General features: G+C 39.6%; 1 protein-coding gene across 1 annotated transcript in view; it reads left to right on the top strand.

Annotated features, from left to right (window-relative positions):
* Nucleotides 1-14464, top strand: part of ATRNL1 (attractin like 1) — a 749151-nt gene that overhangs the window by 87657 nt on the left and 647030 nt on the right. The window lies entirely within an intron of this gene.

The raw sequence follows: 14464 nt of genomic DNA, 5'->3' as shown, positions 1-14464 counted from the left end.
AAGGTGTTTTTTTTTAAATTAAAAAAAAATTTTTAGATGGAATGATGGTGAGATACAGTCACAAAATTGTTGATCATGAGTTTCAATCATACAGTGTTCCAACACCCATTCCTTCACCAGTCTACATTTCCCACCACCAGTGTCCCCAGTCTCCCCCGTGTGCCCTGCCTCAGTGGCACTTTTCTTCTCTCTCTGTCTCTCTGTGTCTCTCTCTCTCTCTTTCTCTCTCTCCTCTCTCCCCTCCCGCCCCCACCTTTTGGGCATTATAGTTTGCAGTACAGGTACTGAAAGATTATCATGTGTGTTCCTTTACCAGCATACACCACTCAGTTCTTGAGTGCTGATTTCCAACTATCATTGTCTTGTGGTCTCTTCTCTATCCTAACTGTTCCGCCCCGAGACAGACAGACAGACAGACAGACAGACAGACAGACACACACACACACACACACACACACACCCCTTGTAGCAAGCTTCCAATCATGGATCAGTTCTCTTTGACCTTGTTCCTTCTGTCCTTGGGTATTATTCTCAAACTATGATTTTTTTTTTCATCTCACACATTTTTTTTTTATATCTCACGGATGAGTGCAATCATTCTATGTCTGTTCATCTCCTAACTCATTTCACCCATATGTTGCACTGTTGTGTATAGAGAGCTATATGAAGTTATTTAGAGTCTTAAGAGAAAATTCACTTACTGGTCACAATTGGCACCAACAAAGGTATGCATATGTGCTCAGATGAAGACTCCCTTCTCAGTGCTCTGTGATCTCCATCACAGGTGGTCTGTTTTCTGTATCCCCAGCATGGTCGGGTTGACTGTGTGATGCTTGTTGCTCCTCTATGCTTGTTGCTGTTTCCTCTGTATTCTTGGTCTGTCCTTCTCTTCTTTGAATCACCTAGCTCTGATCCTTGGGTCGTTAGACTTTAGCTCTGATCCTTGGGTCGTTAGACTCTACCTGCTGCTTCTCTTAGCACTTCTCTGCTGTTCCTCAGATGCCTCTTGTACTCTGAGCAGCTCATGGTTTTCAGTAGCCAAACTTGACAATTATTCAGTCTCATTAGAGCCTGAACACTCTTTCCCACTCTTACTCTCTCATTCACATGTCTAACACTTATATAGTTTTTAATCACTCTTCTCTCTTCTAACTCTCCAACATGACTGTCCCATACAATCTCTCTCTTCAAACTTGGAACACTTCCTTCTTCAGCATTACTCCCAGCTAATAAGCTTACACAGAGAAGTTTCAGAGAACTTCTGCTGATAGGAACGTTTGGAATATAGTAGTTAATAAATTTTGGCTTATTGAATAAGTTATACCTTCTTTATGCTTCCACTCCATTGAATATAGTTTACTGTGAACAGAATATATTTCGTTATTTTTACACATTTGCTTGATTTTAGGATATTCTCTTTCATCCCTGAGACATGCTGGTAGTTATACTTTATAGGAATGGTAGGAAGGCATAGTAGATTTTTTTGAATTTTCTATGAATGGTAAACATTGGTACAGATACAGATTACTGATAAATATGTTGGTTGGTAGGTTTTTCTTTTTATTGGCTATAACTGATTACAGAATATCAAGGGTAGTTTTGGTAAACTTTACAGTACTTAAAAAGGACTTAAAGTTTTAAAAAAGAAGATATTTTGTTGAACTAAGGAATATATACAAATATTGGGTTGATTTTGGAGCTATATGAGCACATTTTTTACACTTGGTTCAAACCCTATTCAATGAATGCATGCAGATCAGTGAATGAGGTGCCAGACATTGTTCCTTACTCTTAGAGAACTTCTAGCAGATTAGCAGACAATAGCAGTGAATATTATATATGTATATATATATGCATGTATATATATACTACATAGTATATTAGAAGATAGCTTTTTTTACTTTCATTAATTTTTTTAAATAAAAATGTAGTTGGGAAATTAAATTTGAGTGTAATGAAAATTAATGACAACCTCTAAGATTGCTTTAAAAATAGTTTCAGAAATCCTTTTACCCCTGGCAAAGTCTTGGTAAAAGAAACTAAATACCTGATTCAGTTTGGAAGTGTTTACGTTTCTGATGACGTTCCCGAAGTTTATGGATTTAACTGTTTTCCCAGGTGAAATCCAGGATTAATGTTTACATTATTTAATTTTCTAAATTGAAAATTATTCAGTAAAAATATTTTTATACTGTAATCTCTTAATTTATGTATTCAATTGCATTATAGTTCATGTTAACATAAATTATAATGTTATAATCTAACATTATATAACAACACAACATAATATCCCATTATAATTCTAAATAAATGTCAAGGTACAACATTGAAAATCAACATGTGAGGGAGGTGGACACTCTGGTGGAGGTTGTGGTCCTGAAATTTTCATGTATGAAATCATACCAGTAACAGTTTTGTAAACCAAATTGTTTAAAATAAAATTTTAAAAAGAAATTGAATGTGTATGTAGTACCTTCAGGTCATCTTAAAAGTCAAATTATTCCTTTCATGATGTATTTTTTCCCCTTTGTCCCTGTCTACCTCTGTCCTCCTTCCTTTCTGTTAACCACTATTTTAATACATCAAACACTAAAAAAAAATTTATATAGTTCAATAAAACGTATTTTATTTTAGGTTTTCTTTATATACCATACATGAGTAGAATCATGACCACTTTTTTTGTCTGTTGTGGTTTGCTAACTATATTCTGCTACAGATCCATTGTTGTATGTCCAGATTTTATCTATAAGATGATCTGTGTGTGTGTGTGTGTGTGTGTGTGTGTGTAAGTTTTGGTTTGGAGCCACATCCTGCGGTGCTCAGGGGTTACTGGCTCTGCACTCAGGAATTACTCTTCGCAGTGCTCCAGGAGACCATATGGGTTATTGGGGACTGAACCCAGGTCAGCTGCATGCAAGGCAAACACCCTATCTGCTGTACTGTCATTCCTGCCCCAAAGATCACACGAATCATGAAATCCTGTTGATCATCAATTTCTCGAGTGGTCTCAGTAACCTCTCATTCATCCTATCCCTAAGACTTTAGAAGCCTCTCTTTACGAGTCCTTCCCAATGATGCCGCATTGGAGGCTCTTTCAGGGTCAGGGGAATGAGATCCAACTTGTTACTGGCTTTAGCATATGAACACACCATGGGAAACTTGCAAGGTTGTCCCATGTGGGCAGGAAACTCTCAGAAGCTTGCCAGTTTCTCCCAGAGGGAGAAGTAGGCTACAAGATATTCATGCGGCTGCTTTGTGGCCACGCGCTTCTGGGAACTTGCTTTTCAAGTCTCTTGATGTTGGCTGTTGATGGGATTACACACACCTGGGTTCCTCTGCCGGTACCTTCATGCATGGGGCTTGACCGAACATGTGGAGAGGGACCTTGAGCACGGCTGTGGCTAGGTTCCAGTGGTCTTTGGCCGCCCGGAGCTCTGCTCAGGGCGGGAAGGGAAGCTGGAGCCCACCCCCTCTGAGGATCCCCTGGGAAGACAGCCAGGCGTGCGGGCAAGAGACTCTCTGATAATATATTTTATAAAATTATATAAATCTATGCCCCAAAGATAATATATTTTATAAAAATGAGCAAGGTGAGGGGATTAGGATACGGCTATTGAGAGGTAGTAGCATGTTAAATTAGGAAGGCCCGGATATGCTTTTTGAGCAAGGGATTGAAGAAAGTGAAGGAATTTTCTAGGTGGGTGTTTGGAGAAAGACTGCTCACTGGAAGTGGGAGTAGTTTTGCTAACAAGGAGGACATACAGCGTACACTCCAGGATCAGTAAAGAGTATAGAGAAGAGAGGACAGAGAATAAAAATGAACAAATAGAGTTCAAGAATAACTAGGTCAGGGTTCTAGACAGCCTTAAAAAATATCTGTGTTTAATGGAATCATTGCAAACTATTGATCAGAGCAGTGGCAAGATTAAAATGAATGATTTTGACTATTGTTTTTGATTTTGACTATTTCCCAGTTCAAAATAACTGGGAAAGAACAAAAGCAAAGAGGCCATTTAGGAAGTTGCTATAATAATATCACAATGATGGTGGTTCAGAGCAAGGTTGTAGTTTGGAAATCTTCAGAGTAAGTCAAATCAGTCAATTAATTAGGGGTTGCAAGTGTTCAAGAGACGTGGGGGCCTCCTTTTGGGGCCAGTCTTGGCCAACTGCGCCAGTGGTTCAGTGCAAGAGCCAATGGGTGTGATTCTGCGTGGAACCTGCAGTGCCAAGGATTAGCCAAACCATCCCTGTGGTGCTCAGGGGTCCTTCAGGGCCACCCCCAGTAGTGCTTATGGGCCGGTTGAGCTGGAGATCAGATGGGGTCGGCTGCAGGGAAGGCAACACCTTCACCCTGGTCCTATCTCTCTTGCCCCTGTTGAGTGTTTCTCAGGTAGCGGGGCCAATAGTATGTGCTGAGCGTTGAGTGTTGAGGCTGAGATAAAAGAGGAGTCAAGGAAGATTCCAAGGGCTTTGGTCTGAGAAACTCTAACGACAAAGTTGCTGTCATCTGCGATTCAGAAGCAGTTTGGAGGGCACTGGGGTTCGAAAGTCAGACGTTCATTTTAGACATGCAACACATGAAACGTCCATTATGTTCTAAAGCGAAAATTTAAAGTAGGCAGCAGGAATTGTAGAGGCAGCTGGTTTGGAAGAGCAAATTTGGGAGTCCTTTGGAGGACCGCTTTTAAAGTTCGAAGTCTAGAGCAGATCACGAAGGAAATGAGGGTAGACAAAAAAAAAAAAAGGATTGGTCTCGAATGTTCTACTGGTAAAAGGACAGAGAGAAGGAAAAGGAGAGAGCAGTGAGCTAGAAGCTGAATGAGGAGAGGTTGTGACACAAGACAGTAATCAGCTGTCCAATTGCTGCTCTGTAGCTAGGTCAAGTAAAATGATTGGGGATTAACCCTAGAATTGGTACTGGGCAGACTCCTGGTCTTCTTAGCAACTAGTGTTGGGTTGTGTAGTGGTGTGACTAAAACCAGGGTAGTATTTAAGAGGAGAAGTGGAAGTGGTGGATCGATAGCACAGCGGATAGGACCTTTGCCTTGCATGCGGCCGACCCGGGTTCAATTCCTCCACCCCTCTCGAAGAGCCCGACAAACTACTGAGAGTATCCCGCCCGCACATACACCTGGCAAGCTACCCATGGTGTATTCGATATGCCAAAAACAGTAACAACAAGTCTCACAATGGAGACGCTATTGGTGCCCGCTCGAGCAAATAGATGAACAATGGGATGACAGTGCTACAGTGCTATGACAGGAACAGTGGAATTTGAAATGGTGGAAAGAGCCAACTCTTGCATGGAAATATGCTTGTACAGATGAATAAATAAGTTAGCAACAGCTGTTGGCTGGGACTGTATGGATTCATTAAAATGGAATTTTCGTAACAGCCGACTATGAAGTAGGAATTCAAGTGAAAGGATTTTGTTTCGAAGTGAACTTGAGAGTTTTAATTTGGAAATAAAATAATAAAACACAATTAGGGGACTGAAGAAGCCTGGTAGGCATGAGAAGGCATCCAAAGGTCCATTAAGAGACACAAGTACCACAGGGTGATGGTACTTCAATCCCAAGTCTTCAGATCAACACCGCCTTCCTTAATCGTTAAACTTCTAAGTCGTTGATGAGTCCATTGCACAGTATCTGAAAAATCACCCCATTCTTCGGTTGCAGATTTGTTTTATTCACATAAATCAATGTGTCTTGATTCATATTGAAAATGTAGTTAGGTGTTTAAAAGCAAAATAGTTAATATCCCTGTGTGGTACACACAAATATTTTGGTAGGGAAATTTCTTTGTGAGATTTCCTGTCGTACAAGTTCTAAATCTTATATTTGGCTACCAAGTGCTTTCTCTTAATGTTAAAGATCTATTTGTTTCAATATTTCAAGTGAGATAATTATGTTATAGGGTATAAGTGAAACATCATTAGTTCCCTCTAAGTGGAAAAATTCAAATTAAATGCCCCAGTGTTAAAACCATACTATTTGGCAAGAGGGTAAATCATCATCATCATCATCATCATCATCATCATCATCATCATCATCATCATCATCATCATCATCCCGTTGATCGTCGATTTTCTCGAGCGGTCTCAGTAATGTCTCCATTTGTCCTAGCCCTGAGATTTTAGAAACCTCTCTCTACTTTCCTTTCCAATGGTGACACATTGGAGGCTCTTTCAGGGTCAGGGGAATGAGCCCCATCATTGTTACTGGTTTTGGCATATGAATATGCCACGGGGATTTTGTCAGGCTCTCCCATGTGGGCAGGAAACTCTCAGTAGCTTGCCAGGTTCTCCCAGAGGGAGAACTAGGCTATAAGATGGTCTATACAAATGTAAATTACAGCAGTGCAAAAAAAAAATAATGACAGTTAAAGCAGTGCATGTAAGAATATAAGAAATATGTTCAAAGAAGTTATCAGAGGAATATTTAAGACACTGAAAAGGTTTTCACTATAAATAAAAATAAAATGTTGGGGCTGGAGCAGGTACAGCAGGTAGGGTGTTTGCTTTACATGCAGCCAACTCAGGTTCGATCCCCAGCATCTCATATCTCTCTCGTGCCCGAGCACCACGAAGAGTGATTCCTGAGTGCAGAGGCAGGAGTAACTCCTGAGCATTGCCGGGTGTGACCCAAAAAGCCGAAAAGCCAAAATAAAAATGTTTTTCAACTCAAAAAACAAGAAAAACAAACATATCCTTAGGAAGGAAGCAACAAAATAAGTAAAAATGTGATACGAGGAAATAAAATCAGCAAGTCAATTTGACAAATTATAGTGTTGTTTTAAGCTGATAGCTCATTTCATAAAGAAACAAGGGAGAAACCAAAATATGCAAAATAGGATAGGGAATGACAAAGGGGAAAATAATCTTGATTGGAAATTTAAAAAACATACTACTTGTATGGGTAGCACTGTAGCACTGTCGTCCCGTTGTTCATGGATTTGCTTGAGCGAGCACCAGTAACGTCTCCATTGGGAGACTTGTTACTGTTTTTGGCCTATCGAATACACCATGGGTAGCTTGCCGGACTCTCTGAGAGGGACGAAGGAATCGAACCCTGGTCGGCTGCGTGCAAGGCAAATGCCCTACCCACTGTGCTATTGCTCCAGTCCTATTTGTATGGGTATGCTAATAAATTAGAAAATTCAGATGAAACAGCTAGAAGATGGCAGTGCAAGAATAGAATCCAGTAGAGATAGAAAGTTTATACAAAGTAATTGCCAAAGGAAAAATAAAGAAAATACGAAATGTAAATAATATTTCAGGGTAAGTTTAGCAAACCGTTAATAACAAGGTAGTCTTAGCTTGCACATTGTTACAGAGATTAAAAAAAATTTTCCTCATTTATTTTAGAAAGCAAATATAACATTACTACCTAAAACTGGTACTGATAGCTCTGAAGTAGAAATTGCATATCTAAATGATTGGAAAATGAATTAAAAAATTAATTAAAAACTTAAATACCCAAACTCTCTAATAAAATGATCACACTTTGTAAATGCAAACACACAGTAATATAACACCAGCATCAAATTAAAGTGCTAGGTAGGAATCCAAAGATGGTTCATTATTAAGAAATGACTAATAAAATTCTTTGTTAGGAGAAATATTATGCTTATTTTTGTTGATGCTGAAAAACTATTAAAGCTAATCAAAAATTGAGAAGATAGGATGAAGTGACTGTTATTCTCTGAATACAGTAAAATTATATATACATATCTTAATTTCAAACTCAGTATTTTATATGGGTACAGCAGACATTTCTATTAAGGTTAGCAAAATAAGGATATTTGTTATCTCCACAATTACTAAAAATTCGTGTGAATATAATGGGAGAAAAGTAAAAACAACTGGGTGAAGGCAAATAAAACTATTGACATATAAAATAGTGAAAACTCTGGAAAACCTTATAATCTGTGATAGGTATAAGTAAAAAATTATTCAACAAGGTAAAGTAGGTTATACAACTGATATGCATAAGTCAGTAATTTTTGTACACTTAATAAGAGACACAGAAGAGAAAAATCACACTTAGCTGCAATAAATCCAAATCACTTAGGTGTACTTCTAAAAAGAAATAGTAGGAAAAAGTCACAAATGTAGACATAGATAAATGAAAAGCACTCCTTGCTCTTGGTCCAAACATCTGAAAGTCATCAAATTGCATTTTCCTTAAAGTACTTTTTCAATATAATGCATTTCAGTAAAAAGTAGCTTTTATATGAGTCAAGCCAAGGGTCTGGGCCTGGGTCTGGCTAAGGTGGTCGAGCATGTGCCTTGTACGTGTGGACTTTGGATTTGAACTCTGGCACCACATGTTTCCCTGAGCACTGCCAGGTGGAGCTCACGGTGACTACTGGGTGCCTTGGGCTCTTGCATTTACAGCATGATTCATTTGTTCTCTGATAACCTGTGACCTTGTTTAGGTAAAAGTTGGGGTAACCCGAATGGCTGGGGAGTAGAATTACCTGCAGGTTTTCCCCTCATAGAGATAATTGTGTGCCGGTGAGATGAGTGCAGAGTAAGCCTTGGGGAGGGTCTGTGTCGTCTGCCTGGAGTTTGGTCTTCTCATAGCCCGCCAGCTGAGCTTTAAAATGGACCGTCCCATCAGAAGATTAAGCATTCAAAGCAAAACCCAAAACAGCCAGGCAGAACTGAATTACTTTTATGACCTACCTTCCAAGGCACTCAGCATTGCATCTGCAACAATCACAGTGAAAACTGGGAAAGAATTGTTAAGGGACAATAAACCCAGGGGTGTGGGGGTGAATTTTTGATGTATGTGGTATTTAAATATCTTCCACACCGTTGTTTATAGGGTGCAGGGGAACAGAAGGAACGGTGTCACACCGTTGTTTATAGGGTGCAGGGGAACAGCAGGAACGGTGTAGCTTTAATGTCTGGGTCATCAAAGTTAACATTGCAAACCACCCAGACTCGAGTTCCTGTGCTTCTGGACTGATATGACTGACATAAACATTACCTACTACAAGACTGAGCTAACTTTTTCTGAAAAGGGTCACATGATAAATATGACATGGATAAATACTACTGTGGATCTTGTAATTTGAAAGCAAGACTCAGATAATATGTAATCGAGTGAATATCCCTGTGTGCTAACCGATAACTTATGAAAGCAAGTGACCCTCTAGGTTTCTAGTGTGAAATATCAGCTGCCTCACACGGTGTGCCTGGCTGCTTTGCAAACCAGCATCTAATCAGATGATCATTCAGACTGTGGCCAGAATAATTTTATTTAGAAAATGGGGAGAGTTGCATTTTTTATTTTTAAAAAAATTTTTTGCCTTTTGGGTCACACCCAGTGGTATTCAGGGGTTACTCCTGGCTCTGCACTCAGGAATTACTCCTGGCTGTGCATGGGGGACCATATGGGATGCCGGGGATTGAACCTGGGTCGACCATGTGCAATGCAAATGCCCTACCTGTTGTTGTATTATCGCTCTGGCCCCGAGAGCTTCATTCTTTCAAAGTTTCAGTGGCATGAGAAACAAAAGACTGATTAAATTATTCCTTATTAAACATTGCAAAAGAAACAGGAAAACAGTGGTAGCTCTCAGATGGGATCATATACTAGACAAAAATGGGCCACAGTAGCACAATTCATCAAGAAGTATTTATGTTTTAAAGTATGCATATTAAATTTTCTAACATTGATAATTACAATATCTCATCATCATCATCATCATCATCATCATCATCATCATCATCATCATCACCATCATCATCAATATCCCGTTGATTGTTGAATTTCTCGAGCCGTCTCAGTAATGTCTCCATTTGTCCTAGCCCTGAGATTTTAGAAGCTTCTCTTTATGCGTCCTTCCCAAGGATGCCGCATTGGAGGCTCTTTCAGGGTCAGGGGAATGAGACCCAGCATTGTTACTGGTTTTGGCATATGAATACACCACACGGAGTTTGCAAGGCTCTCCCATGTGGGCAGGAAACTCTCAGTAGCTTGCCAGGTTCTCCCAGAGGGAGAACTAGGCTATAAAATGTTGCTTCCGGGAGCTTGGTTTTATAGTCTCTGGATGTTGGCTGTTGGTGGGATTACACGGCACCGGGGGCAGTCCCTGGGTGTGACCGCATAACTACTGGAAAATGGGGAATCTGAGCGGAAGAAGCCCAGTCCTGATCCGAGCAGGCTTGGGGGTCTCAGCCCTGGGTCCCACACACCTGGGTTCCTCTGCTGGTTTCTTCATGCGTGAGGCTCGTCCGAACATGTGGAGAGGGACCTTGAGCATGGCTGTGGCTAGGTGTGGAGGTCTTCAGCTGCGGGAGCTTTGCTCAGGGCGGGGAAGGAAACCAGAGCCCACCCCCTCTGAGGGGCCCTGGGGAAGACAGCCAGGTGTGAGGGCAAGAGACCAACTACAATATACTGTCATCCTGTTGCTCATGGATTTGTTCGAGCAGGCACCAGTAACGTCTCTCATTGAGAGACTTATTGTTACCGTTTTTGGCATATCCTATATGCACAGGTAGTTTGCCAGGCTCTGCCACGCAGGCTCCATACTCTCAGTAGCTTGCCGGGCTCTCCGAGAGGAGCGGAGGAATCGAACATGGGTCGGCTGCGTGAAAGGCGACCGCCCAACCGCTGTGCTATCGCTCCAGCCCTACAATATACTAGTATGAAAAAAATTCTTATTTTTAATAGATACAGAAAAATGTTCAGGGGTAATTCTAAGGATGTATACACTTATTATGTAGTAAGAGAAAGTCTGTGTGTGTGTGTGTGTGTGTGTGTATGAAAGAGCAAGAGGGAGGTGGGAGAGAATGCAGGGAGTGGGACAAAAGCTAAAATACTGATGCAGTTGGGGGAGGGGGTGGGGGTGGGAGGTATACTGGGGTTTTTGGCGGTGGAATATGGGCACTGGTGAAGGGATGGGTGTTTGAATATTGTATAACTGAGATATAAGCCTGAGAACTTTGTAACTTTCCACATGGTGATTCAATTAAAAAAAGCTAAAATACTGAAATTAAAATTATTATATTTCAGTGATTTATACATTTATATTCGGCAGAGCCTGGCAAGCTAGCCGTGGCTTATTCGATATGACAAAAACAGTAACAAGAAGTCTCACAATGGAGACGTTACTGGTGCCCGCTCGAGTAAATCCCTGAACAATGGGATGACAGTGCTACAGTGCTGTATATTTATATTATATAATTATATTTCAATAATTAACATTTTAATTAGTTTAAAATAGTTGAGTGTTAACAAGGGACCAGAGAGAGTACAGCAGGGAGAATACTTGCCTTGCATGCAGCCAACCTGGGTTGATCCCAGCATTGCATGTGGTCACTTGAGCCCCATCAGGTGTAATTATTGGTTGCCAAGTAAGAAGTAAGCCCTGAGTCCATCTGGGTATTGCCCACAAACAAACACACAAACAAAAGCTCTGGGCTTAAGAGATAGTTCTGGGGTTTAGTACCTTGCACATGACTGCTCTGGGTTTGATCTCTGGCATCACATTTTCTCCCCTGAGCACTACCAGGAGTGACCCCTGAGTAAAGTCAGGCAAAAGTGAAACAGAGAGTTAACAATTCATGAATCCGAGGAATGGGTCTATGAAAATTGACTATTCTTGCAACATTTTTGTATTGCTGAAATTATTTCTAAATGAAATGCTAAGAGTAGATTAGAGGAAGCTAGATGCTGGATGCGACGTGTCTCACATTTTGCTATGTAGGAGATATATATATATATATATATGTATTTCATAGATTCACATATTTGAATTGAAAATCATAAGAATCTCTGTGAATTGCTCTGGTAGTAAAGGAAACATCAGTTTGTCCTTTTTTGCTTTACTTAGAATTATAGCTTTTTGGAAACCTATAAATCTCAGAAGAGAATTATGTGGATACTTTCACTAACTTGGACCATAAAGCTCTTCTGGGTTAATCCTGAGGGAAATTTATTTCACCTTAGCTTAGCAATACTTCATAAACTTTTTAAGACTCTCAATGTGAGTTTCAAGGTTAGTATAATATTAATGTTTTGCCTTATTATTTTCATGCCTCCAGAATTTGGGAGGTGTCGATGGGAAGCCATTATTAATGTCATTTTATGTTAACTCTTTTCTTTTGATTTAAAAACCGCTATGAGTTTTGAAGATATGTAATTTTTTTTCCTTCTGCAAAGTTTAGTGATACTCTGTCACTTTCCCTTCTCTTTGGCTCGCTCTTGAATTTATTGCATGTTCTTAACAATCTGGTGACTTTGAAGTATAAATAGGACATTTGTTTTTACTTAATTGCTATATGAAAATGTGATTAGGAATTTTTAATAGAAGAGATTTTCCCTTTAAAAATAATCCAATCAGGATGATAACAAAGCAAGGTTTAGGCTGGCATTTTGCTGTAAACTTCCATTTGTACAGCTCATTTTAGGGCTAATTATGCAAAGTGAAGTAGTTCCAGTGTGATACATAAAGTGCCATTTTAATGCTAGTGTGTGACAAAGGTTGCTGTCAATAGCACATATTTTTATATTCACAAAGTGACTCACAAAATAATTGCAATAAAAAGACTTCAGTAAGGTAAATGAAGTTATAAACTGTATGCTCCCCAAACAGCACATACGCCCCACACACCATCCCCCGCTAACCCTGGGGGAGGCCGTTCCCCAACCTACGTAAAGGTTTATTGATTAGACATGTCAAGAGATAAGCAATAGTTAATACTGGGACAGAACAATTATAAGTCTGCCATAATAAAAGTATGAGTGTGGTCTTAAAAAGCCCCTAATACACATGCTGTTTTCAAACCCGGGGGGACCCCTGAGGCACAGCTAATTTTCAGATGTTTCAGTAGGGATGCCTTCACGATTCAGAAAGTCCTCCTCTTTCTGTATCTGTTTAGCAGTCTTTTACTGATGGCGTTACCAGACCTTTCATAGAAGCAATTATATTTCATATTTAAAAATTTATATTTACAAGAAATATGAACTTTTGGTAATTTTTTGTCTTTTTATGGCATACAAGTTTATTTGTCAATATGGATAAATGTTAGTTAACACAAACTCAGTCTACAGTGTATTTAGATATATTACTTCCCAGTGCTTGATTGCCCTTCCTTTCTCCTTCCTTCCTTCCTTCCTTCCTTCCTTCCTTCCTTCCTTCCTTCCTTCCTTCCTTCCTTCCTTCCTTCCTTCCTTCCTTCCTTCCTTCTTTCTCTCTTTCTTCCTCATTATATCCCTCCCTTCTTTCTCTCTCCCTTTTTCTCTCTTTCTCTCTTTCTTTCTTTCTTTCTTTCTTTCTTTCTTTCTTTCTTTCTTTCTTTCTTTCTTTCTTTCTTTCTTTCTTTCTTTCTTTCTTTCTTTCTTTCTTTCTTTCTTTCTCTCTCTCTCTCTCTCTCTTTCTTTCTTTCTTTCTTTCTTTCTTTCTTTCTTTCTTTCTTTCTTTCTTTCTTTCTTTCTTTCTTTCGCTTTTGTGTGACACTTCCATGTTTTCTTGAAAGCTTTTCTGATTACTTCAATTTTCACTCACAAGGTTTTCATTTGCAACTTTTTTGTGATTGCAATATATAAGTTGACATAGATGTTAAAAGATTTACACAATATATTTCGTTGATAATGATGTAGCAGACTAATACTTATTGAAGTTTTACTCTGTGGCAGAAGATGTTGGAAGCACTTTGCACATTTTTTGGGGGGGGCCTACATTTGTGAAATTTAAATTTATGAAAATTCATATTGTTCTTCATAGAGGCTGAACTACTTTGTATTTCCACCAACAGTGAAAGGGGGTTTCGTTTTCTCTGTGTCTTTACCATCACTTTTTTCTGACCTTTAATTTTCTCTAAAAAATTGAATTTTCTTTTGGATTTTGGGCCATACCTGGCAGTGCTCAGGTCTTACTCCTGGTTCTGTGCTCAGGGATCACTCCTAGCAGTGCTCACGGGACCGTATGGGGTGTCAGGGATCAAACCAAGGTCTGCTGCATGCAAGGCAAACGGTCTGCCACTTTATAGCTCCAGCCCCTTTGATGTGGGTCATTATCACAGGTCAAGGAGAACCTGTCACTTTGACTTATCTTCCTTCAACAATCAGGAATTATGAGCATTTTTCCATGTGTCTCCGTATCATCTCTATGTCTTTGGGGAATTGTCTGTTCAACTCTTCCTTTCAATTTCTGTGAGTGCTTTTGGTCCTTTCGATATGAGACCTTTGTCTGTGGTACTGGTGGCTCTTTTCTCTCATTCAGTAAAATGTGTTTACTTTATCATTTTTAAAATTTTTATTTATTTATTAATTTTTTTATTGAATCATCATGTGGAAAGTTACAAAGCATTCAGGCTTAAGTCTCAGTCATAAAATGATTAAACACCCATCCCTTCACCAGTGCACATGTTCCACCACCAAGAACCCCAGTATAACTCCCCTTCCCCTCGCCTGTGTAGCTGATAATTTTCACTTTACTTTCTCTTTAC

Source organism: Sorex araneus, chromosome 11 (genome assembly GCF_027595985.1).
Source record: "Sorex araneus isolate mSorAra2 chromosome 11, mSorAra2.pri, whole genome shotgun sequence".
In the NCBI taxonomy this organism is placed as follows: Eukaryota; Metazoa; Chordata; class Mammalia; order Eulipotyphla; family Soricidae; genus Sorex; species Sorex araneus.
Note: the sequence above shows the minus strand (reverse complement) of the source record. Positions and strands in the feature narration are given on the sequence as shown.